The following is a 27986-nucleotide window of genomic DNA, read 5'->3' as shown; positions in this document are numbered from 1 at the left end:
CATTTTTTGCGAGTAAGCAGATCATGCTTTTAATAAAAAGTTCAGATGCATTATTTTCTGAGGCTTCAACTTGTAACATCGTTTGTAATATATGGTCTGCAGCTGGGCTTTTTGGTGATGAGGAAATAAATTCCTGTATTGGGGAGTCTTGTTGAATTTCTGATGAAGTGCTGCTCATATCGTCTTTTTCTTGTATTGAGTGTGCCCTTTTTTTTACTATGGGGGTGAGTGGCAGGTCTGATATGTTGGAGATATCTGGGCAGGATGAGGATTCTTTTAAAGTACTCATTTCTAAATTTAGAGCAGTCTGCATAGTAGATAAGCGCTGAGATCCTTTGTAGTTAGGAATTTGGCATAAGTTGCGCAAATTGCGTATCTGCTGAGAAGTCTCACAAGTGTCATGGCCGCTATCGCGAGATTTCAAGCGCTTTTGCTGTGTAGTGCTAATGGAGTCTTTTAAAGCACTCCCTGGGCTCTCTAAAGCGGCAGTTTTTGCAGCGCTGGGGCCAGACTTGCTTCCAGCCTTAAAGGCTGTATGTTTTAGGCGCTGGGATGCTTGCACTGGTTTTACACTCACCGGCCTGGGGCTGCATGGAGAGAGCCGGGCGCCATCTTGGATTTTCAGTGCTGAGGGAGAGCCCTTGTTTTTCTTTAGCTTTTCAGCTGCTTTACTGCGGGAATCCATCCTTTGACCCCAGCGGTATGTTCTAGGGGTATTCCTATGCGATCTGTGTCAATCCTGGCCTCCAACTCGCTTACGTTATCGCTTGGTAGGTTGCCCTGGAACAGGAGCTCAGAGCTGCTGCATCCACTCAGGTCACAGGCTGGCCACGCCCCCCACGTAATCTGCCAACTTTGAAAAAACTGAGTAGAGGGAAAAAGTGCAATTATTTGACTGCTACAGGTATGCACCTTCACAGTCAACATTCGTTACTCTGGGAATCCCACTGCTCTAAAATGCGGACCAGCAGACCTCAAAAACCAACAGCCACCCCATCAATCGCATCTGCTGCTTCTTCCTCCTCTGTTACTGTGCTAAGCATTGTGATGCAGGTCTCCGACCGCAGAACCTCGGCTTCTTTACCTGCTCCAGTCAGGCTGAGTGAGAGCCTGTCAGCTTGCTCACAGCTTTTTCAATCCACATCTCCTCCTGCACTTCCCTCATGGTCCAGCAGTTTGTCCAGTTCACCGTACACCTCCCTCTCTCAGCCAGCCGACGTTACCGCAGTTGTGGTCACGTAAAAGATTGTTTCCTCCTTCACGTGATAAAGCTAAGAGGTTGAACTCCACCATCTCCAATCTGTTGGCCATGGAAATGCTGTCTTTCCGCCTGGTAGATACACATGGTTTCCGAAAGCTGATGGCCATCGCAGTCTCCCAGTACCAGTTGCTCAGCCACCATTACTTTTATTAGAAAGCTGTGCCTGTGCTACACCAGCATGTTGCAGACATCACCCACTCCTTGACGAAATCTATGTCTGCATTTCACCACAGACACTTGGACGAGTAAGCATGACCAAGAGAGTGTTACATCTCACTGACTGGGCACTGGGTGACTCTGGTGGTTGTGGGGGACAGGCAGGGAAGGTGCTGCTCCACAAGTCTTGGAATCCCCACGCCTTGCAGGACAAACCTCTATATTTCACACTTCCTCCAATGCAACTGACTCCTCCTCTACCTCGTCTAGGGCCTTCAACTGCACCCTCAACCTCTGCCTTAATGGGACATGCGTTCCAACAGTGGAGAACGAATCGCCACCACCTCCATACTGCGCAGCTCACAGCAATCAGGTAGTGTTAAAATTGAGATCGCAGTCATACAGCTGAAGAGTTGTGGACAGCTCTCCAGGCTGAGTTTAATCAATGGCTGCCTCCGCTGAATCGGCATCCATGGAAGGCCATGTCCGAAAACAGTGTGAACTTAGTGGATGCCCTATGCCAAGGCAAGCCCACACACGTGCCTTGCATGGTTCATATCCTCAACCTGGTGGCACAGTGTTTTCTCTGACAGTATCCTGGCCTGGGTGAGTTGCTGCAGAAAGCATGGAAGTTGGGTGCTCCCTTCCTCCGTTCACACCCATCAGGTCATCGACTTGCATCAACACAGAAATCTTTGTCCATGCCAGTTAACAAGTTGATATGTGATGTGCTGACACTTTGAAATTCCACTCTGATAACCATCCCCTCTCTGTTGTTCGTGGTTGGCGGAAGTGGGGAAACAAATATCAGTGTTACCCAGCCACCAACACAACATGGGCTTGGACCTCATGGAAGAGCCTGACATATGAGTGCCTTCTTGCTGCACTATCTCCAACATGATCCCCGTATAGTTATGATTCGAAACAGTTGGGACTACTCGGTTGCCACTCTGTTAGATCCACATTATAAGACAAAATTTTGCCAGATGATTCCCGCCCTAGAAAGGGACCCGCGAATGCTGCAGTTTGAAAACATGCATTTAAACAACCTTAAGAGAGGTTTTCCCAATGACAGCAGTGAGGCACACAGTGTGCATCGCAGCTCTAGACTTCCAAACTCTGGCACGTCAAATCGTCAATGCCAAAACATTAGCAGCAGCAGTTGTAGTGTAAGTTGCAGAAGCAATTTCTATGAGTCCTTTGACACTTTGTTTTAGACCAGTTCGTGCACCAGTCCAAATCTGACTCGTGGTGAACAAATGGAAAGGATGGTGCAGGGGTATCTAGAACTGAATATCAATAGCATCAGGGAGGGTTTGGACCCTTTCACATTTTGGTCTTCCAAAATGGATGAGTGGCCTGAACTCACCCCTTACACCTTGGAGGTTTTATCATGCCCGGCATCCAGCATTCTCTCAGAACATGTTTTCAGCGCTGCTGGTGGTGTCCTGACGATAAGCACAGCCGGTTGTCCCCTGAAAGTGTAGCCCGCCTAACTTTCATTAAGATGAACAAGATCCAAGGACTTTGCATCCCAATGGCAGACAGTACAGACTAGGCTATGTTGAAGTTTTTAGTGTGCTGCTTTGATCTTGCGTAATTGCCCTCTGTGATGTCTTTAGTGTGGCTTCTGTGCCTGCTGCAGATGTTAACACAAATTTGTGGAAATATGAACAGTCATGGTTGGTCTCCATCTGCTGGGTTGGCTGTAGTAGAAGTTGTGTTGGTCCCTATTATACTATTTCTACTCTCGTGAAATTGATGCCACTTCAGTGGTGTCAGGCCCTCATTTTTTGAAATTTTTTTTTTTTTTTTTTTAATTCGTTTATTGAACCTCAGGACACAAATAATGTACAACATACATAATAGCTTATGATAACAAGCATTATACATAGCACACATGTTTCCGTCCAATGTAAAATACAATGCAAAGAGATTGCACACTCTTATAGATAAACAAGGCCAAATGTACATATCCTTCCAAACATACCTAAAGGATAATTGGCTATACATTTTCCAGCATGTGTATCAATCCAATTCCACAAGCCTTGTCGTATCATTCAGAAAATTCCTAAACTACAAACTACCACTACATCAACTAGTATCTCCTATTTCCGCAGCCTGGTCTCCTATATCAAATTATGTCGCATGTGATGTCTCAGCCTTGCAAAGTAAGATGAGAGGAATTCCACCTCTCCCAAATCTTTTCAAATTTGCCCGGGCATCCCCTATTTTGGTATAACGTGCGCTCATATGGAATAATCGAATTTACCAACTCGATCCAAAATCTAAGGGAAGGACATGAACCCCCCATCCACCGCAATGCCAGCACCTTTCCGTGCCATAAACAGCATCTCTCGCAGGAAGACCCCAGTATAGCTATCCCAAATCTCCTCCTCCCATACCCCAGACAAGCAGACCAATGGCTCTAGAGGGACAGGGGTTTGTACCAGGGATGTCAGTAGTGTAGTCACCTATTTCCAGTAATGTAGGATAGTGGGACATTGCCACACCATATGAATAAAATCCGCATCTGGCAAGTGACATCGCAAACATTCTGATGATTCTGCCCCTACTGACAGCACGTATGTATACAAAGAGGATATGAGACCCTGGGGACCCTGCGAATTGAGGATTCCTATCAGAGGTAAAGATGAAATAGTACGGCCCACACCCCTACCCCTCATATGTGATTGAAGAGCCGATCTCAGCTGCAAATAACGAAAAAACTGAGATCTCGGAAAATCATGTGTGACCTGTAATTGTTCAAAAGACTTTAAGATCCCTCAGTCATACAAGTCTCCCAGTGAAGAGACGCCACACTGAATCCAAAAAACAGTGGATGGGCGATTCAACAACCCCGGAAAATAGTTATTATTCCACAGGGGCATTGAAGCTATAAAATCTTTAAACCCAATTACGTTCTTGATTTGTCTCCATATTAATCGTGCCAGCCGGAGCATGGGTAGCAGACGTGGGACATTAGTTTTCTCCAACTCAAGGAACACTAACGGGCAATCCGCTTGTGCAGCGTGAAGCAAGTGACTTTCAGAATTGGGGAGGCAATTACCCGGCATCCATTTACTTAAAGCTTTAGCCTGCCCAGTTAAGTAGTATAGGAAAAAATCTGGCAATGTCGCCCCACCTCCCTTCTTTGGTCTTTGTAAAGTGGACAATTTAAGTTTGGGCCTAGTTTTCCCCCATATAAAGGACGTGACCAGGGAATTGAGACTTACAAAAAAGGACCTGGGCACCGGTACCGCACTGTGCTGAAGGGAGTAGCTAAATTTAGGGAGTAGTATTATTATAATCAGGTTAATGCGTCCAGCCACAGATAATGGGAGCCTACTCCAGGGTGCAAATTTAACTTTATTCATTTTTTGAAATTTGAATACTAGTGATTGGGTATTCATCTGCTGGGTTGGGTGTAGTGGAAGATGTGTCGGTCCCTATTACACTATTTCTACTCTCGTGAAATTCATGCCACTTTGGTGGTGTCTGCCACTAATATTTGGAAATATGAACTCTCCTGGTTGGGTGTCCATCTGCTGCATTGGCTGTAGTGTAAGAGATGTCGCTCCTTATTATACTAATTCTACTGTGGTGAAATTGATGCCACTTTGGTGGCGTCTGCCATTAATTTTTGGAAATGTATACACTCCTGGATGAGTGTCCATCTCCTGGGTTGGCTGTAGTGGAAGATGTGTCTGTCTCTATTATACTATTTCTACTCTTGTGAAATTCATGCCACTTTGGTGGTGTCTGCCATTAATATTTGGAAATGTGAACACTCCTGGTTTGGTGTCCATCTGTCGGGTTGGCTGTAGTGTAAGGGGTGTCAGTCCCTGTTATACTATTTCCACTGTGGTGCAATTAATGCCACTTTTCTGGTGTCTGCCAGTATTTTTTTGTACTTAATTTGAAATTCAATTTTAAGCTGTAAATGCTGGCCCAGACCCTGATACCTCATGCATGGCTGCTTGCTGCTGTGCTATTATAAAATTTGTACTGTGGTTGAATTGAGGCCAATTTCCTGTTGTCTGCCCCTATTTTGATGTGTTTTGGCAGCTTTTGGGCCCGTTTGAAGGTGTTGTGTATGTGTTTCTTTTTGCCTCCCATTGACTTGAATGGCGTTTGATGAATATTCGATGAATAAATCGGCGAATATTGCAAATTTGGCGATCATAATCCGAACCGAACTTTGAAATATTCAGTCATCTCTTTTGAGGACAAATGGCCTCCATCCTTAAAATTTCTAAGACGGCAGTCCATTACAGCAAGGCCAAGCAGCAGACATTGGGGACAACAATGCTACAGACCGCCAGAGGGCGAAAACGACTCTCCACTGACCAGGATGACCGTCATCTTATTTGAATGTCATTTTGGCTTCAGAAACCGCTGGTGATAACAGCCCATGATTGTGGCCAGTCATGCATTTTTAGTAATGTCCACACTGTAGGAAAGATGTAGTATTACATGCCAGAAATTCTTGGTAGTCGTTTTCCACTCCGCTCTATAAAGGCACTGTCACACTTAGCAATGCACCAGCGATATGACGCAGTCAGGATCGCTGGTGCATCGCTAAGTGGTCGCTAGTGAGCTGCCACACAGGCAGATCTCACCAGCGACATAGCAGGGGTCGGGGGTCGCTACTTACCTGTCAGACGAGGCGATCCGGACGTCCTCCCGCCCGCGTCCACACGTTGCTCATCGGCACCACAGGAAGCTGACGACGAGAAACGGCCCAGGATGTTCTCGCGCGATCAGCGATTATCAGCGGGGGAGCCGGTCGGAGGTAAGTATCAGACATAGCGATATCACTAGCAATATCGCTATAACGTCACAAAATCAGTGACGTTATAGCGATATTGCTAGCAATATCGCTTAGTGTGACAGGCCCTTAAAAGTTAGTTTTGAGCATTAGACCTTCCCCACTATGGCAGTCATATGTCCTATTAGACCTTATAGTCGGTATTCTTATAGTGAGACAACCCCTTTTATACTGTGTTTCCTTGTGATTTACATGTTTTTCTTCTTCCAAACAGGCAGATAGAATCTGTCCCCGTATCTGATAGAGACAACGCTAGAGACAACGCTATTATCTTGCCATCCTTGTCCCAAATGTCAGGTATGTCCTTGTCTGCAGAACCAACAATGGGAATGTTGACTTCAAGGCTCAAATATATCCACGTGGTTTTTATGTTTTCCATGTTTCATGTATAAATGTTGACTGTGTTATATTGACAACCTGTAATAACACTTCATTACCTATGTCTTGTAGATCACTCTGATATAGACACACATCTGGTCTCAGAGGATGAGGAGGATCGCAAGTCATCTCCAGAGTGTGCACCAAAATCCAGCACAAATATCTCAGAAATGTGAGTAGATTATGGGGTCATTACTGGGAGCTCCAGGCTGATATATGTGCACAACACCAAATAAAGGACAGGAATACCATAATATCAAATGCAACATCCACCGCCCCATGGTTAGCGGTCATTGTACTTTTGTCCTTAGAAAGTGCTGGTGATAGCAGCCCATGATCGAGGCCAGTCATGCATCTATAGTGCTGCCCCCACACTGTAGGAGAGATGTAGTATTACATACCTGACATAATTGGTAGTTGTTTTCCTCTCTGCTCTATAAAAGTTAGTTTAGAGCATTAAACCTTCTCCACTATGGAAGTCATAAGTCATATTAGGCCTTATAGCATAATTAGTGTTCTTATAGTTTGACAACCCCTTTTATACTGATGCCTTGTGATTTACGTGTTTTTCTTCTTCCAAACAGGCAGAAAGAATCTGTCCCCGTACCTGATAGAGACGACGCTATTAGCATCCTACCATCCTCGTCCTCACTATCATCAGGTATGTTCATGTCTGCAGCACCAACAATGGGAATGTTGACTTCAAGGCTCAAATATTTCCACATGGTTTTTCTGTAATAGGTCTCCTATGTTATTCATGATTCATGGATCACAATTATGTTGCCCATGGGCCCATACTGAATCCCTATTTCACTAATTTTGTACAATTGTTTTCATGGATTCTGTGAGATACGTTGCAGCGTCCAATGACCTACATCATCGTAAGAAGACATTATCTCCTATAATAGAATATTGCTCATCAGTGATGCACCACATGGTGGCACACAGGGCGCTTACTGCTCTATATCAGTGACACATCTAATGCCCCTCAGATGGGATTATGTATATTATATAGGACTTATTCTGTCCTATTATGATATAATACCAGATTATCAGGACTATAGGAGACAGGACTAGAACAATCCTACTATATACAGGAGACAAAGCAGATCCCATTAGGATATGTCATTACTGAGGGGTTTTTTTTTTTTTACTTTCTAATCAGAATTTCCAGCTCAGATGGAAAGAATATCTGCAATAAATTTGATTAAAGAAGAAAAATCAGAAACTAGAGAAAAGGGGAAAAAGAGACTAGGTAAGTGTGAGAATCAGCTCCATGTTGTGTGATGTCAGTAAGAATCATTCGTGGGGAGCAGATGTCATATGTCAGTGATGGGATTATCACATATATGATGGCTGACAATGATCCTGCCCTCTGTGTGATAGTATTCCTCTGCCGTCCGGCCACAGTGACCGCACAGTGATATAATGTCATATGGAGCCCCAATCACTCACATTATATGTACTTCTCTTCTCATAGGTTCCATCTTCCGCCGGATCTCATCATCTTTCCGGCAGGGATTATCCAGGGCAGCGCAAGTATTTGCTTGTTGTTACTGCTGCCCTAGAACCATCTGAAAGACCTAAGCATCCAGCGCCCTGAAGTCCAGCAGATCCACCATCACTGCTGGACCATCCTTGCTGGACCTGTTTAGAAGCGGGACTAACTCCTAGCCGCGGTCTACGGACCAAACATTGGGAATGGGCAGGGCCTTGGGGGCAGATCCCAAGTGCGCTCAACCATGTGAAATAGCTTACGCTCAGGAACATTGAGGGCTAGCGCTATCGGATAGCTCTACCCGTTCATTTCCTTTAGGAACAGAGCTATGGGATAGCTCTACCCGTGCACTTTCTTCATGGATAGCGCTATCGAATAGCTCTACCTGAACAGTATTAACGACACAGCTTTTTCATACACAAGGAGAGGTACACCAGGTAGTTATTTTTGCTGTTAGTCTGCACATACGCCAGTCTGGTGCGTGGTTACACCCCATTGCGAGGTCAGTCTGATGCGTGGTTACACCCCATTGCATGGTTCGTAATCTCAGCGCACTCCCGAAGGGCGCGCAATCACTCATTATTAACTAAAATAAAAAAAAAAACCTTTGGTTTATTGAAATTTTTTTTCACATTTATCAAACTTAGCTATGTATTTTGTTATCTGATAAAATTCAGTACATACAGATACAGGCCGGTGGCCGGTTCATGCAGCCTTATATGTATATCCTTATTTATTGTAAAGGTGGCCGCACCTTATACTAAAAACACTTATTACTAGAGTTGAGCGATACCAGCCGATACTTGAAAATATCGGATCGGAATGGATCGGCCGATCTTAAAAAAAAGTATCGGTATCGCCGATTCCGATACCGGGAACCAATGCAAGTCAATGGGGCCAAAATATCGGAATTAAAAAAAAACCTTTCTTTCCTTGTAGGTTAATTCTACATGAAGAAAAACAACTAAGAATAATGTAGAATGTATTGTGGGAGGTGGAGGAGACATTAAAGCCATAGAGGTTTAGTCCAATCAAATGGAATAGCAGGAATTAAACTTTTTTTTTTAAAGATGTTAGGAGTTACAAAGATATTGACTATGTTAGCCTCATTTATATTTTGCCAGACATGTATGTCTTCTTCTTCTACTTCCTTTTTTTACATTCTTCTTCTTCTTCTTCTACTTCCTTTTTTTACATTCTTCTTCTTCTTCTTCTACTTCCTTTTTTTACATTCTTCTTCTTATTCCTTTTTTTACATTCTTCTTCTTCTACTTCCTTTTTTTACATTCTTCTTCTTCTTCTTCTTCTTCTTCTTCTTCCTTTTCTTACATTCTTCATATTCTTCTTATTCAACAATTATTATTCTACATATTCAGCTTCTTCATCTTCTTCCTATTCTTCTTCATCATATTCTTGTTTGTGTCAGGCATTCCTGTAGTTGTTATCTAGAAAAGTTAGAAGTTTACACCTTCCGTTCTGCCTGTCACAAAAGATTTACAACAGGATTTGTCCGCGTTCAGTTTGGCCTGCAGAAGCAGGCCTTTTCCAGGGGCACCACGAGGAGGAACGGACTCACCCCCATACACTGCTTAGTCTTCTTCTGCTTATAAATAAGATAATATCATTTGCTCAGAGTATTAGTCTTATGCTTAATGTTCTTCTGCTTTGTTTTTTTTATGCTTCTTTGTCTTCTCTCTCTTGTTGTTCTGCATCTTGGTGGTTGTCTTCCTGTTCTTTGTCCTCTTGAACCAGCTGACGGTACTGGCACCCGGAGGGGCAGCAGAAGGAACAAGAGCCAATGGCACTACCGAGGACCAGCTGACGGTGCTGGAACCCGGTTACTAAGCAGGAGGTACCTGTGCTACAAAGCACTACCAAGGACCAGCAGACGTTGCCGGAACTCGGATACCGAGATGGAGGCACCTAGGCCAAACGCTCTGACGAGAACCAGCTGACGGTGCTGGAACCCGGAGGGGTAGCATAAGCTGCAAGAGCAAATGGAAATAGCGAGGACCAGCTGACAGTGCTGGCACCCGGAGGGGCAGCAGAAGGAATAAGAGCCAATGGCACAACCGAGGACCAGCTGACGGTGCTGGAACCCGGTTACTAAGCAGGAGGTACCTGTGCTACAAAGCACTACCAAGGACCAGCAGACGTTGCCGGAACTCGGATACCGAGATGGAGGCACCTAGGCCAAAGGCTCTGACGAGAACCAGCTGACGGTGCTGGAACCCGGAGGGGTAGCATAAGCTGCAAGAGCAAATGGAAATAGCGAGGACCAGCTGACAGTGCTGGCACCCGGAGGGGCAGCAGAAGGAATAAGAGCCAATGGCACAACCGAGGACCAGCTGACGGTGCTGGAACCCGGTTACTAAGCAGGAGGTACCTGTGCTACAAAGCACTACCAAGGACCAGCAGACGTTGCTGGAACTCGGATACCGAGATGGAGGCACCTAGGCCAAAGGCTCTGATGAGAACCAGCTGACGGTGCTGGAACCCGGAGGGGTATCAGAAGTTACCCCTGAAAAGCAAAGTTGGCATGCCGCAAGCTGGCCGCAGTTACCGAATCACACAGTCCTACAGGGGGTGCTTGTCCTACTGGCACTATGGAACAAACCTTTCTTACCAGAACCCGCAGTCCACATAGGAAGCACCTAAACTGCTGGCACCCTAGCCTCGGCTAACCCAACCGCAACACGACATGGCAACTTGGGGTGGCAAACTGACATTGACACTTCCCGGAAACAGCAGGCAGGGCTGGAACCAAGCTGGGCAGGAGGGAGTACCCGTGCCAAAGTCAGTTATGAGCAGCAACTGGCGATGTTGGAGCCCAGGACAAGCACTTAGCAGGCTGAGGCCTGATGTGCTGTCAATTGGGAGGCAGCAGGACAGATTGCCATCAAAACAGCAGGGGAACAGCTGACGTTACTGAACCCCACAAACACAGGAGCTAGTGTTTTACTCTGTGAAGACGGCACTTCCGAGCAACAACTGGCTGTGTTGAAGCCCAGGGACAAGCACGGAGCAGGCTTAGGCTGCATTGAAGAAATTTTAAGATCGGTTGTAGACTACTAATTTGAACCAAGCTCCACTTAGGCCTGTGGATTCACTGATTTTCGTATTTCCCCTGTCCTCCAACCCCGCCAGTTACAGCTCCGAAGTGGCGTCTGCACAATCCACACTTGTTCCTGTGTTACAGGTGTTCAGTCCGGTCAGTTAATCCCCTGATGTGTGTCCGGCAATGTCGCCTGCTCTGTCCACATTCCGATAATGGGAATGTGGACAGAGCAGGCGACATTGCCGGACACACATCAGGGGATTAACTGATCGGACTGAACACCTGTAACACAGGAACAAGTGTGGATTGTGCAGACGCCACTTCGGAGCTGTAACTGGCAGGGTTGGAGGACAGGGGAAATACGAGAGACAGTGGAGCCACAGGCCTAATTGGAGCACGGTTAAAAATCAGTAGTGGTACGACTGTGTAGGCAGCAGGAGACTTTGCCATCCACACAGCAGGGGATCAGCTGACATTACTGAACCCCACTGAGACACGGGAGCAAGTATCTCTTTCCGTGTGGACGGCACTTCCGAACTACAACTGGCTGTGTTGAAGCCCAGGAAATAGGAGGGTGTAGGCAGAGGCCTACTGAATTTTGAATGAGGTGACAGCAGGAGAGACTGCCATCCACACAGCAGGGGATCAGCTGACGTTACTGAACCCCACTGAGACACGGGAGCAAGTATCTCTTTCCGTGTGGACGGCACTTCCGAACTACAACTGGCTGTGTTGAAGCCCAGGAAATAGGAGGGTGTAGGCAGAGGCCTACTGTATTTTGAATGAGTTTACAGCAGGAGAGACTGCCATCCACACAGCAGGGGATCAGCTGACGTTACTGAACCCCACTGAGACACGGGAGCAAGTGTCTCTTTCCGTGTGGACGGCACTTCCGAACTACAACTGGCTGTGTTGAAGCCCAGGAAATAGGAGGGTGTAGGCAGAGGCCTACTGTATTTTGAATGAGTTTACAGCAGGAGAGACTGCCATCCACACAGCAGGGGATCAGCTGACGTTACTGAACCCCACTGAGACACGGGAGCAAGTATCTCTTTCCGTGTGGACGGCACTTCCGAACTACAACTGGCTGTGTTGAAGCCCAGGAAATAGGAGGGTGTAGGCAGAGGCCTACTGTATTTTGAATGAGTTTACAGCAGGAGAGACTGCCATCCACACAGCAGGGGATCAGCTGACGTTACTGAACCCCACTGAGACACGGGAGCAAGTGTCTCTTTCCGTGTGGACGGCACTTCCGAACTACAACTGGCTGTGTTGAAGCCCAGGAAATAGGAGGGTGTAGGCAGAGGCCTACTGTCTTTGTAATGCGGAGACAGCAGGAGAGACTGCCATCTCCACAGCAGGGGAACAGCTGGCAGTGCTGAACCCCACTAACACTTGAACGAATGTGTTTGGCTCTGTGGAGACGACACTTCTGAACACCAACTGACGCTGTTGGAGCCCAGGATTAGGCGAGGAGCAGGCTGGGGCCTACTGGATTTTGGCAGGTGAAGGCAGCAGGAGACTTGCCATCTCCACAGCAGGGGAACAGCTGGCAGTGCTGAACCCCACTAACACTTGAACGAATGTGTTTGGTTCTGTGGAGACGACACTTCTGAACACCAACTGACGCTGTTGGAGCCCAGGATTAGGCGAGGAGCAGGCTGGGGCCTACTGGATTTTGGCAGGTGAATGCAGCAGGAGACTTGCCATCTCCACAGCAGGGGAACAGCTGGCAGTGCTGAACCCCACTAACACTTGAACGAACGTGTTTGGCTCTGTGGAGACGACACTTCTGAACACCAACTGACGCTGTTGGAGCCCAGGATTAGGCGAGGAGCAGGCTGGGGCCTACTGGATTTTGGCAGGTGAAGGCAGCAGGAGACTTGCCATCTCCACAGCAGGGGAACAGCTGGCAGTGCTGAACCCCACTAACACTTGAACGAATGTGTTTGGCTCTGTGGAGACGACACTTCTGAACACCAACTGACGCTGTTGGAGCCCAGGATTAGGCGAGGAGCAGGCTGGGGCCTACTGGATTTTGGCAGGTGAAGGCAGCAGGAGACTTGCCATCTCCACAGCAGGGGAACAGCTGGCAGTGCTGAACCCCACTAACACTTGAACGAATGTGTTTGGTTCTGTGGAGACGACACTTCTGAACACCAACTGACGCTGTTGGAGCCCAGGATTAGGCGAGGAGCAGGCTGGGGCCTACTGGATTTTGGCAGGTGAAGGCAGCAGGAGACTTGCCATCTCCACAGCAGGGGAACAGCTGGCAGTGCTGAACCCCACTAACACTTGAACGAATGTGTTTGGCTCTGTGGAGACGACACTTCTGAACACCAACTGACGCTGTTGGAGCCCAGGATTAGGCGAGGAGCAGGCTGGGGCCTACTGGATTTTGGCAGGTGAAGGCAGCAGGAGACTTGCCATCTCCACAGCAGGGGAACAGCTGGCAGTGCTGAACCCCACTAACACTTGAACGAATGTGTTTGGCTCTGTGGAGACGACACTTCTGAACACCAACTGACGCTGTTGGAGCCCAGGATTAGGCGAGGAGCAGGCTGGGGCCTACTGGATTTTGGCAGGTGAAGGCAGCAGGAGACTTGCCATCTCCACAGCAGGGGAACAGCTGGCAGTGCTGAACCCCACTAACACTTGAACGAATGTGTTTGGTTCTGTGGAGACGACACTTCTGAACACCAACTGACGCTGTTGGAGCCCAGGATTAGGCGAGGAGCAGGCTGGGGCCTACTGGATTTTGGCAGGTGAAGGCAGCAGGAGACTTGCCATCTCCACAGCAGGGGAACAGCTGGCAGTGCTGAACCCCACTAACACTTGAACGAATGTGTTTGGTTCTGTGGAGACGACACTTCTGAACACCAACTGACGCTGTTGGAGCCCAGGATTAGGCGAGGAGCAGGCTGGGGCCTACTGGATTTTGGCAGGTGAAGGCAGCAGGAGACTTGCCATCTCCACAGCAGGGGAACAGCTGGCAGTGCTGAACCCCACTAACACTTGAACGAATGTGTTTGGCTCTGTGGAGACGACACTTCTGAACACCAACTGACGCTGTTGGAGCCCAGGATTAGGCGAGGAGCAGGCTGGGGCCTACTGGATTTTGGCAGGTGAATGCAGCAGGAGACTTGCCATCTCCACAGCAGGGGAACAGCTGGCAGTGCTGAACCCCACTAACACTTGAACGAATGTGTTTGGCTCTGTGGAGACGACACTTCTGAACACCAACTGACGCTGTTGGAGCCCAGGATTAGGCGAGGAGCAGGCTGGGGCCTACTGGATTTGGGCAGGTGAAGGCAGCAGGAGACTTGCCATCTCCACAGCAGGGGAACAGCTGGCAGTGCTGAACCCCACTAACACTTGAACGAATGTGTTTGGCTCTGTGGAGACGACACTTCTGAACACCAACTGACGCTGTTGGTGCCCAGGATTACGCATGCCGCATGCAGAGGCCAATGGGCAGCGGTTTTTATGGAGGTTGTGGACTACTACTGATTCTAACCATGCTCCACTTAGGCCTCTGGCTCCACTGTCTCTACTATTTACCCTGGCCTCCAACCCCGCCAGCTACATCTCTGAAGTGGCGTCAGCACAATCTACACTTGTTCCTGTGTTACTGGTGCTCAGTCCCATCAGTTGATCCCCTGATGTTTGTCCGGCAAGTTCGCCAGCTCTGTCCTCATTCCCACTACTGGTTATGGGAATGTGGACAGAGCAGGAGACCTTGCCAGACACACATCAGGGGATAAACTGATGGGACTGAGCCACAGGAACACAGGAACAAGTGTAGATTGTGCTGACGCCACTTCAGAGATGTAGATGGCGGGGTTGGAGGTCAGGGGAAATAGTAGAGACAGTGGAGCCAGAGACCTAAGTTGGGCATGGTTAAAAATCAGTAGTGGTTTGAATGTTGATGGAGCTGGTGACTCTGCCGTCCACACAGCAGGGGATCAGCTGGCATTACTGAACCCCAGTAACACAGGAGCTAGTGTGTTTCTCTGTGCAGACGACACATCTGAGCGACAACTGGCTGTGTTGAAGCACAGGGATTATAGTTCAGGTGGTAGAAAAATGAACACACCAGCAGACCTGGATACAGTTGCCAACCACTAATTTAGTCTGTAAGAGGAATGGCAAAGTCTTTGGAGATCCAGGCCTTGTTCATTTTCAGAAAAGTCAGCCGGTCAACATTATCGGAAGATAGTCGCGTGCGACGGTCTGTTAGTACACCACCTGCGGCACTAAAGACACGTTCCGATAATACACTGGCAGCAGGGCAAGCCAGCACCTCCAATGCATACTGGCTAAGCTCTGGCCATGTATCCAGCTTAGAGACCCAAAACTTGAAGGGGGAAGAGCCATCTGGGAGTACAGCGACAGGGCAAGACATGTAGTCTGACACCATCTGACGGAAGCGTTGCCTCCTGCTGACTCGAGGCGTCGCTGATGGTGTAGACAATTGTGGTGGACACACAAAACTTTGCCACATTTGGGCCATAGTGGTCTTGCCTTGTGCTGCGGCACTGCCTCTGCTCCCTCTTTGTGCAGAGTTTCCTCCACTGCCTCGACGCACAGAGCTGCTTTGTAAAGCACTTGCAACAATGCTGTCGGGTGGAATGGAAAACATTATGGACTGCACCAGTGACTCTTCGTACTCCCGCATTTTACGCTCCCGGTTCAACGTTGGTATGAGCCTTTGTACGCTGTCCCGGTAGCGAGGATCTAGGAGGGTGTACACCCAATAATCAGCCGAGACGAGAATGTGGGCGATGCGGCGGTCGTTTCTCAGGCACTGCAGCATGAAATCAACCATGTGCTGCAGACTCCCAACTGCCAAAGAACCGCTGTCCCCTGTTTGAGGCGTGACCTCGACCTGCTCTGCATCACCCCACCCTCGCTGTACATACTGAGTAGAGGTTTGTGTACCTCCCTCCTCTGGAGAGATGTCTTCCTCCTCCATCGACTCCTCCTCATCCTCCTCACAAAGTGTCCCCTGCCTAGGCCTTTGTGAGGAAACACGTAGCGCAGACTGTCCAGAAGCAGATGGCATTTGGGACTCCTCATCCTCCACCTCTTCTGAAACCTCATCCCTTAGTGCTTGCAGTGTTTGTTGAAGCAGGCAGATAAGGGGGACAGTCATGCTGACTAGTGCATCATCTGCACTCGCCATCCGCGTGGATTCATCGAAGGCACGCAAAACGAGGCAGATGTCCTTCATAGAGGCCCACTCAATGGTGCTGAAGTGTGAACGGCGCACAGTGCGACTTGTTTGCGCCTGATGCAGCTGGTACTCCATGACTGCTGCCTGCTGCTCACACAACCGCTCCAACATATGTAACGTTGAATTCCACCGGGTGGGTAGGTCACATATGATGCGATGTTCTGGAAGGCCAAATCGTCGCTGCAGAGCAGCGAGGCGCGATCTTGCCGTGCTGGAACGTCGCAAGTGAGCGCACTCTATGCGGACCTTGTGCAACAGTGCATCAAGATCCGGATAGTCCCTCAGAAAGCTCTGCACGACCAAGTTAAGAACATGTGCCAGACATGGGATGTGTGTGAGGTTGCCTAGGCCAAGAGCTGCCACCAGATTTCGGCCATTGTCACACACTACCAAGCCCGGCTGGAGATTCGCTGGCCCAAACCACACATCGCTCTCCAGCTTGATAGCATTCCAGAGCTCCTGCGCTGTGTGGCTTCGATTCCCCAAAGAAATTAATTTGAGTACAGCCTGTTGACGTTTGGCCACGGCTGTGCTCATATCGGTCGTAACAGGCTCCTGCTCTGCTGTTTCTGAGGAACTTGAGTAGGAGGAGGAGTCTATGTGTACAGACTGGAGTCCTGCAATCCGTGGCGTTGGAAGAACACGTACAGCGCCACTCTCCAGATCCGTACCCGGCTCCACAACATTGACCCAGTGGGCAGTGAGGGAAAGGTATCGTCCCTGTCCATGGTTACTGGTCCACGCATCGGTGGTCAGGTGGACCTTGCTACTAACGGCGTTTAGTAGCGCATGTTTTATTTTGCCCTCAACATGTTTCTGCAGGGCAGGGACGGCTCGCCTGCTGAAATAAAAGCGGCTGGGCACGTTGTATTGGGGGACTGCCAATGCCATTAAGTCCCGGAAGGTGTCAGTGTCCACCAGCCTGAATGACAGCATTTCAACTGCCAGAAGTTTGGCAATGCCAGCATTCAGAGACTGTGCTCGGGGATGGTTTGCCGAGTAAGGGCGCCTTTTATCCCATGCCTGTGCTACCGATGGCTGTGATGGATGGGAACGTGCTGTTATGGGTGGAATCTGACAGGGTCTCCGGACAACAGTGGCAGAGGTTCTTCCTTGGCGATCCTGTGAGGAAGCCGAACCAGCAGTGTGTGAGCTGGAGGAAGAGGGCCCAACACGAACTGAAGAGGTGGTAGGTGGTGCTGTACGTTGGCCTACGTCTTGAGGGTGTCTATGCAACTCCAACTCGTGCTTGGTGCGCACATGTTTCCACATATTTGTGGTATTGAGGTTGCTGACATTTCTCCCTCTTTTGACTCTCTGATGACACAGCTTGCATTTGACAAAGCAAATGTCATCTGCAACTGTGTCAAAAAAGGACCACGCACTGCAACTCTTGTGAGCGCCCGGTTTGCCTTTGGAAGGAGGAATGCTCCTAACGGGTGCCGAAGTGGAGGGTACAGGCAACCAAGTCTTCCCCCTCCCTCTGCCTCCTGTTTTGGCCGGTAGGGGAATCTCTTCCTCCGAGCTGCTCCCACCACCTTCCTGTTGCTCACGCCATGATGGGTCAAGGACCTCATCATCTTCCCTCCCCTCTTCAAACAGCTGCTTCTCCGGGGTTGTCTCGCCAGCACCGTACGCACCAGAAAGTGGCAACTGAGTCTCGTCATCATCTGATGCGTACTGAGGTGTGCTGACCATAGGCACTGGCCCACTCGCCTCTTCAGATTCAGAGGGACAAAGAAGTTGCGCATCACTGCATACTCCCTCTTCTTCACATTCAGGAATGCTGCTTGGCTGGCCCCCTCTTTCCAAGCCAACAGATTCCGAGAACAGAAGTAGAGATTGTGATGGCTCCTGTCCATGTCTCTCTGACTGCCTGGGCACTTTGGCAGGTGGTGAAGAGACAGATGGTTGCTCTTCGGTGCTCTGACCCTGAGAGGATGCGGAAGTAATTGAAGTCGATGCGTTAGCTGCCATCCATCCGACAACGGCTTCAATTTGTTCCTCCCGCAGCAGTGGGGTACGTTGAGGTCCTACAAAGCTGCGCATAAAGGACTGTTGCCTGCTAAAACTGGGGGATGCTGATCCACTGGTGCCCGCAGCAGGCCCAGAATCCCCACGTCCTCTACCTGTAGAATCCCCACGTCCTCTCCCTGCAGAATCCCCACGTCCTCTCCCTGCTGAAACTCCACGCCCACGCCCACGCCCCCGCGCCTTACTCCCTGCCTTCTTCATCTTGCAAGACTGCTTAAGATAGGCAAAAAAGGACAAAGGGGGGCCTTAGTGTGCTTATTCCTGAACAGCTGGTTACAGGTACAAGAAACACTAATTTTATGAAGTGTGTGTGTGTGGACTAGACTTTAATAGGAGCTGATGTGGCCTACACAAGTTCAAAATGTAGTGTTTGGTGAACTTTTTATGTGGTTTCTTTGTTTGAAACAAACTCAAAGTATGAGAACAAAGAATTGAAACTGATAGTATCACCAACTTTTTGGAGCTATTACAATGCAGGCAGGTAACCTACAATGCAAAAGATGAGGCTCCAAAAAAATTGGGTAATACTAATCTGGCTGCGCCGGCAGGGCACAAGCCAGAAAAAAAGGCTCCTCTATCTACTCCTATATAGTGTTTGCAACCAACCAATGTTGATGGATACGGATGGATGCACACTAATAGGAGAAGAAAAAATGAGCTGCACTCAGAGACAAATATGTGTGAGGCAGTGACGCACGTTGAGCGTCCTACAACCAGACGTAGCTGCAGGACACTCTACTCAGCGTGAGCTGCACTCACACACAGTCAGAGACCTCTCAGACAGCCGTCAACAGTGCAGCTAAGTGGGCACTGGCACTGACAGGCTGCAGAAAGGCTCCGCTGTGTACTCCTATATAGTGTTTGCAACCACCGTAGATGGAGACGGATGGATGCACACTAATAGAAGAAAAAATGAGCTGCACTCAAATAAAAATATGTGTGAGGCAGTGACGCACGCTGAGCGTCCTACAGCCAGACGTAGCTGCAGGACACACTACTCAGCATGAGCTGCACTCACACACAGTCAGAGACCTCTCAGACAGCCGTGAACAGTGCAGCAAAGTGGACACTAGCACTGAAAGGCTGCAGAAAGGCTCCGCTGTCTACTACTAGTGTTTGCAACCAACGTATATGGATACGGATGGAAGCACACTAGATTGAAATTATTTAAAAAATGCAGCTCAAAAAATAAAAGATGTATGAGGCAGCAGTGATCACACTGGGTGGCCTACAGCCTGACGTGGCTGCAGGACCCACTCCACAGCGTGAGCTGCACTCACACAGCCCTTGCAGACAGCTGTGAAAACAGCGCTGCTAGGGAAAAGCAAGCTACAGTGGTGGTTTATGTAGCCTGGATAAAGCACAATATTGTTTTTAGAATCGCTATTTCTAACTGTCCCTCACAGTCTTCTACAGCAGCCTGTCCCTAACTGAATTCACAGCAGAGTGACCAGAAATGGCGGCTGCGGTGGCTTTTATAGTGCATCATGACATCATTTCGGCAGCCAATCACAGCCATGCCAATAGTTAACATGCCTACATGCCTAACAGGATGTGCCCACACTTCGGAGGATTCCCATTGGCTTAATCAAAGCAAGCAGGCTCATAGCATGATGGGAACTTCCTATTCCGATTCCGATCCCGGAATCCGATATGAAAAAAGTATCGGAATTAAGTATCGGAATTCCGATACCGCTGATATCGGCCGATACCCGATACTTGCGGTATCGGAATGCTCAACACTACTTATTACCTTTTGTGTCCAACATTTTACTTATGGGTTGTAAATGTTTGAGCAGAGTCATCACCTCCTCTTGTAGGAATTGAACTATGGGTTACTTTGTGATGTCTGACATTGTACCTGTAGCCTCTGAATTGTGAAATACCATGCAATAGTTACATTATGATGTTATTATTATTATTATATAAAATACCTAATAGTTTTATATTTAGATTTGAGGACATTGATCAATTAAAATGTTTTTAGTCCATTTTTTCTTAATTTTTTTTTCAACGATTCTCCATAGAGAGTCATTATGTGTCAAGGGGCAGTAATAAGGCTATGGATGTGCCCGGCCAGAAATAAGGCTATGGATGTTACCGATACTCAGGGATCGTTTACTGTGAGCCTTTTGTCTATGGCATTATACCCTCACATAGTCGTCCTAACTAGACCGTTAGACTGGCACCATCATCCCCCTCTAAACTGTGGATAGATTTGCCACTTTACAAAGAAAACATTGCTCACATATCGTCAGCCATGACTTTTGACAACACTACCAAAATATACAACGCAAACGAATGAATAACATGACCATACAAAACGGATAACAACATATTGCACTAAATCTCTTCATTATTACCACTATTTTTTAATGCAATACCTTATATCCAGAATATAGATTAATAACAACATAGGGAGGGAGAGTGGACAACTCTAATGCACCTATTGCTATGAAATGTTCTATGGTGCGAACTGGGCATTCGGGAAATAACAACTAATGCTGCGTGACTATGCCTGGTGCACCTTCCAACCGCATGGCTAGCAAGAATTCAACTGTGACCTCCATTTCTGTTTTGAAATATATTCCCTCACCCACATGTTCCCAGTTATAATGATACTGAATCCCAAATTTGCAGACATTAGAATATACACTGCTCAAAAAAATAAAGGGAACACTTAAACACCACAATATAACGCCAAGTAAATCAAACTTCTGTGAAATTAATCTGTCCACTTAGGAAGCAACACTGTTTGACAATAAATTTCACATGCTGTTGTGCAAATGGAATAGAAAACAGATGGAAATTATTGGCAATTATCAAGACACCCTCAGTAAAGGAGTGGTTCTGCAGGTGGGGACCACAGACCACATCTCAGTGCCAATGCTTTCTGGCTGATGTTTTGGTCACTTTTGAATGTTGGTTTTGTTTTCACACTTGTGGTAGCATGAGACGGACTCTACAACCCACACAAATGGCTCAGGTAGCGCAGCTCACCCAGGATGGCACATCAATGTGAACTGTGGCAAGGTTTGCTGTGTCTGTCAGCGTAGTGTTCAGAGACTGGAGGTGCTACCCGGAGACAGGCCAGTACACTAGGAGATGTGGAGAGGGCCGGGCAAGGTACGTGTGTGAGCTAACCTTGCCTTAGAGCCGCCACCAGGTTCCGGCCATTGTTACACACGACGATGCCTGGCTGTAGGTTCAGCGGTATCAGCCAAATATCTGACTGCTCCTTCAGCACTGTCCACAACTCTTCTGCATTGTGTGGTTTGTCATCTATGCAGATTAGCTTCAGCACAGCCTGTTGCCGCTTGGCTGAGGCAGTGCTGCAGTGCTTCCAGCTTCTGACTGATGTGTTCATTTCAGAGATGGAGGCTGAAGAGCAGAAGGAGGAGGAGGTGCAGGAGCAGGAGACTGTGGGAGCAACCCTGACTGACGTAGGGCCAGCAATCCTCGGCGTGGGAAGGAGGTGTTCCATCCCAAGGTCCGACAGGGTGCCGGCTTCTACTATATTAACCCAGTGTGCCGTCAGTGAGATGTACCGTCCCTGCCCACTGGCACTTGTCCACGTGTCCGTGATTGGGTGGACTTTACCAGTAACAGCATTGTTGAGGGCACGGGTAATGTTGTGGGACACATGCTGGTGTAAGGCCGGTATGGCACAACGGGAGAAATAGTGGCGACTGAGGACCGAGTACCTTGGGACAGCCGCTGCCATTAAGTTGCGGAAAGCTTCCATCTAAAAGGCAACATTTTGAGCACAAGCAGACGAGAGATGTGCGAATTAAGTACTGTGGCCTGTGGTGCATTGGCTGGGTATTTCCGCTTGCGTTCAATGACTGGGTTATAGACAACTGAAGGCTGGGCTGGGACAAGGACATGGACAGGCTTGATGACGGTGCTGCTTGACTGTGGGCAAGAACAGGTGCAGGGCTCGAGGCATCTTCACAGGCAAGTGGAACTGGGGATTGGCATGTACGCAAAACAGTGAAAGAAGAAGTGTTGTCACCTGCAGACAGTGTTCCTGGAGACTGTGGATCTGCCCACAAAGTCGGGTGCTTTGCTACCATGTGCTTAATCATGCTAGTAGTGGTCAGGCTAGTAGTTTTACTACCCCTGCTGATGCGGGCATGGCAATTGCTGCAAATGGCCTGTTTGGGGTTATCGGCAGAGCCCTTAAAAAATAACCGGATTCTGGAAGATCTAACACTTTGAATGGCAACTTCCGGCCTGTTGGTGTGACGGGGAACGGATGCACGCCTTCTGTCTGCGGCCACCACACTGCATCTTCCTGCCTGTTGGGGTGATATGCCTCCTTCCCCATGTGTGCTGCCTTGCTCGCTCTGCATGTCCTCCTGCCAGGTTGGGTCAGTCACTATGTCATCCACCACCTCGTCTTCCACATCCGCACCCTGCTCCTCCTCCTGAGTTTCTGGCAATTGTGTCTCATCATCCACCTCAGGTGACCGTGGCTGCTCAAAGATTTGTGAATTGCTACATGGAATATCATCTTGCCCCGCTTCAAGTGGAGCGGGCTAGAGGCACGAATCTACAAATGGATGACTGAACAGCTCTTCTGAGTGTCCGAGTGTGGCATCAGTTGTCTCAGGGCACTCGGCATGGTGGGAGGAAGGAGGAGCAGGGTGAGTAATATCCAGTCCACACTCATGGCTACTCAGACTTAACCGTGTGGAAGACATGGTGGTGTTGGTGGCTAAGTGACTTGAAGCATTATCCGCTATCCAACCAACAACCGTTTCACACTGCTCTGGCTTCAATAGTGTTGTGGTGCGGTCCCCTAGAAACTGAGACAGGAATTTCGATCGCGAAGATGTGGGTCTTTGCTTTGGCCCACTGTAAGCTTTGCCACGGCCTCGTCCTCTGCATGCACCATTAGCATCATGTCCTCTTCCCCGTCCCTTGCCTTGCCCATTTTAAATTGAGTAATGAAAGAGGTAAAAAGCTGCCTACAAATGGATGTCTTTAGAGAACAATTGGATGTGGTAAGTACTGTAGGCCTGGAAAGTTAAGATTTTTCCACCACAGATACACCAGGCCTCTGCCTGAGATAACAGACTGTATTCCTTATTCATCTTTTTTTTGGATACAAAAGACTGCTGGATATAACAACAGTGACAGGCAGGCGAAAAATCAAACAGCCATAAACTGCCCAAAGTTTGAGCACGCACAGATAGTAGCTGGCACGGAGAGACCACTACAATGAATGTGTGGCCTTTTTTATTTTCTGGGCTAAATTCTCGTGTATTTAAAGCAAAGTGACAGGCAGCCCCTAAAAATAAAACAGCCGTAAACTGGCAAGAGTTTGAGCACACAGATATGAGCTGGCACGCAGGTATCACTACAATGTTTGTGTGGCTTTTTTATTTTGTGGGCTAAATTCTCGTGTATTTAAAGGAAACCAGTCACCCCCCCAGAAGTTTTTAAGTAAAAGAGCCACCTTGTGCAGCACTAATACTGCATTCTGTCTAGGTGGCTCTTTTACTTAGCGTCCCTTCCACCGCAGAAATAATCGTTTTTAAAATTGTTCAAAAATACCTGATTTTTGACAGGGGGGCAGGTCTTTCCCCCTCTGACAGACGTCTCAGATCCATCAGTCATTTTGCATTTGGCGCCGCCTCCTCAGTGTTCTTTTGAAATGCTGGCGCCTGCGCTGTACTATAGTTTCGTGGGCATGCGCAGTTAGCGCTGCCCGACGTGCCCGTGCTCTCAGATCACATCCTGGCCTTCATATCGCACGGCCATAGATCCCGCCCCGCAGTCGCTTATGATTTAGTCACACTGCGGGGCTGGGAATCTTGGGCATGCGCAGTAGTTCTCTGCAGCTCTCATGCCCAAGATTCCCAGTCTGTCAGAGGGGGAAAGACCTGCCCCCTGTGAAAATTCAGGTATTTTTGAACAATTTTAAAAACTATTATTTCTGCGGTGGAAGGGACGCTAAGTAAATTAGCCACCTTGACAGAATGCAGCATTAGTGCTGCACAAGGTGGCTCTTACTTAAAAATGCCTGGGGGGGCGACAGTTTCCATTTAAGTGAATTTCAGATCTCTCTTGCAGGTCTTTGACCTGGTGGATACCTGGAAGGTACAAGACTTCTTTTAGGGTGCTTTTATATTGCGCTTAGGGACACGCTCTGTAGTCCCATCGGGGCATAGGTCCTAACCCCCCGCAAATTGGGATTTGGACGTATGAGCTGGCAGAGCGAATGTGCGCTCTGACATGGACCATTTGCGCGAGTGTACACCTACTGGAGGCGAACACTCATGCCTAGTAGACTGCATCTGGGTGTCCGCCTCCAGCGTACATGCCAGAAAATGATGCATGCTAGAAAGCAAGTTTTCTCTGCCTGCACCATTACAGTCTGTGGCCTCGTTGGCACATACATCCAAATCCAGTTTTGAGGGGTGGGTGGTTCGAACATATGCCCGAGGTGTCCCTAAATGATTCATTCTGCAGGATCAATCATACATTTACCTCTAAATTTTATCTCCCATTGAAAACCTCTCTAAATATTGGTTGTTGCTCTTGGTCTGATCATAGTCATTCTTATCTGCCATTCACTACTCCCAAGCAAAACACAAAAGAATTGCTGCTTGAATGATTCTTTTTTCACTTCTTCAGACACTTTCACACAAATTCAGGCTGAATTACAATATTATCTTGATTTAAATTTTTCCTCTGTCTCTCCACTACTCAGGTTACCCTCTGGGATGTCCACAGTGACTTTTGAATATTTTCAAACCTAACTGCAAATTTAGGTGCCTAAAGGGCCTGTCACACTAAGAGATATCGCTAGCAATATCGCTATAACTTGTGACGTTATAGCGATATTGCTAGCGATATCGCTGTGTCTGATACTTACCTACGACCGGCTCCCCCGCTGGTTATCGCTGATCGCGCGAGAACGTCCAGGACTGTTTCTCATCGTCAGCTTCCTGCGGCGCTTCCTGCTGTGACGACGAGCGACGCGTGGAGCCGGGCGGGAGGACGCAGGATCGCCGCATCTGACAGGTAAGTAGCGACCCCTGTCCCCAGCGATGTCGCTGGTGAGATCTGCCTGTGTGGCAGCTCACTAGCGACCACTTAGCGATGTACCAGCGATCCTGACCGCGTGATATCGCTTGTCGGGATCGCTGGTACTTCGCTAAGTGTGACAGTACCTTTAGAGGAGACTTGGAAAATAGACCCCGCTATTGTAAATGAATCTCAAATTATGCTGAAGTTGTATTGAAAAAGACAGTCTACCCATCCAAATATTATACATTAATCTACTGTAAACAAGTACATTTTCCAAACTTCATTCAAGGTTCTTAGGTATAGTTTTGATCAAAATGTACAAGCCCTCTGCTATGTCATCGTGAACCTCTTTGAGGATATTTAACCCATTAGGTGACGTGTAGAGGCAGCAACCATTCATGCCATGATACTGCACCAGCATGGAGATCGACTAAAGTAACCCACAGCCCCACCACTGCTGGGCAAAGCCCACAAACCTATGGTCCACACCACCCCCCAGAGACTGTCTCACAGCAACAATAACCAACACACAGCACTAAGTTATGAAAGAGCGTACTTAAATAATTATAGTTAACAGACCAAATGGATAAAACTGACTTGTTGATGTAAAAGAAAATTCTGTGCTTGGGATAAAAAAAATCTGGTTCACTCTTAGCCCATAAACTCGCTATGTGGTCGCTGGTGAGATGCCAAACAGTCAGATCTTCCCAACGACGCAGCAACGAAACGGCGACCCGTAGCGACCTTTCGAACGATGTCATTGGTCGTTGGGACCCTGTCACATAGCAGCTACTCTGACGATTCAGACCTCGAATCAACGCAAATCCACGCCTATGTGTCTCGCTTCTGAGTCGCTAACGAGGTCGTTGGTAAGGTGTCAAATATACCGATGCATGCTACCCAGCGGGACCTCAATAATCCAAAAAATGTCCAGCTGATTCCAAATCGAACAACGATCTCACAGCAGGGGCCTGGTTGCTGCTACCTGGCAAACGTAGCGAGATCGCTGCTGAGGTCGCTGTTGCCTCACAAAACTTGTGACTCAGCAGCGATCTCGCTAGCGATCTCGCTTAGTGTGACGGGGGCTTAAGCCTAAAAATATAGAGCACTTCTTTCTGTCTTAACTAGTGTCACTTTACGCCAAGTCTAATAGCTTTTCTCCTAATCACGCCAACTCTCTCGCAGATAGTCTCTCCCTCCCAAAGACGACAATCAAACATAAGTCTTAAAGGCCCCATCTCACATAGCGAGATTGCTGAAGCGTCACTGATTTTTTGACGCAACAGCGAACTCGCCAGCGATCTCGTAGCAGTGACCAGGCCCCGGCTGCGATGTCGCTGATCGTGCTCGAAAGTCCTGGGCCATTTTTTGATCGCTGATGTCCCGCTGGCCAGCATGCACCGCTGTGTTTGACACCGACGAGCGACCTCGTTAGCGACTCAGAAATCATGGACACAGGCGGGAGTCGTCAGAATCGCTGCTGTGTAACAAGGTCCCAACGACCGCTGAGGTCATTATAAGGATCGCTGGATTGTTGCTGCGTCATTGGGTAAGTCTACCTGTTTGACAGCCATGTAGCGAACATGTAGCGACGCACCAGCGATCCTTACCTGGTCGTATCGTTGTCGGGATCGCTGGTGCGTTGCTATGTGAAACGGGACCCTTACAGAAGAAGACATGCTTCTAATGGAAGATGCCTGGGCTATTATTTCTCGCAAAATGTCAACAACTCCACAACTGAAAGGCTTTTGCATATGCTATTCAAAAAAATCTGATATTTTGCCTTCTCACATCGCCAACTTGTATAAAGTTACAAGATCAGGCTCCCAAAGCCTTACATCATCTCTATTAGCTACATAGTTATGGACATGAAGAGGTTTCTTGTTGGGTTTAGGAATAACAACTACAGTCCAATTTTCTTCCTTAATATAGATCTAAAGCTTCTAGCTAAAATCTTAAGGGCATGTCACACTAAGAGATATCGCTAGCAATATCGCTATAACTAGTGACGTTATAGCGATATTGCTAGCGATATCGCTATGTCTGATACTTACCTCCGACCGGCTCCCCCGCTGGTTATCGCTGATCGCGCGAGAACGTTCAGGACCGTTCCTCGTCGTCAGCTTCCTGTGGCGCTTCCTGCTGTGAAGACGAGCGACGCGTGGAGCCGGGCGGGAGGACGCAGGATCGCCTGGTGTGACAGGTAAGTAGCGACCCCCGTCCCCAGCGATGTCGCTAGTGAGATCTGCCTGTGTGGCAGCTCACTAGCGACCACTTAGCGATGCACCAGCGATCCTGACCGCGTCATATCGCTGGTCGGGATCGCTGGTACATCGCTAAGTGTGACAGCACCTTTAGTTCAATTTCTTTATCTTAACTGATTCAAAAACATTTATCAGGCTTCATTCCCATTAATCAGGCTAGTGTTAATATGAAGGGCAGTTCATCCAGCGCTAGCCTACATAAAATTCATTGCATCTCATTCTTTTGCTT

Source organism: Dendrobates tinctorius, unplaced genomic scaffold (assembly GCF_039654945.1).
Source record: "Dendrobates tinctorius isolate UK_male_01 unplaced genomic scaffold, ASM3965494v1 ptg000107l, whole genome shotgun sequence".
NCBI classification, from domain to species: Eukaryota; Metazoa; Chordata; class Amphibia; order Anura; family Dendrobatidae; genus Dendrobates; species Dendrobates tinctorius.
Note: the sequence above shows the minus strand (reverse complement) of the source record.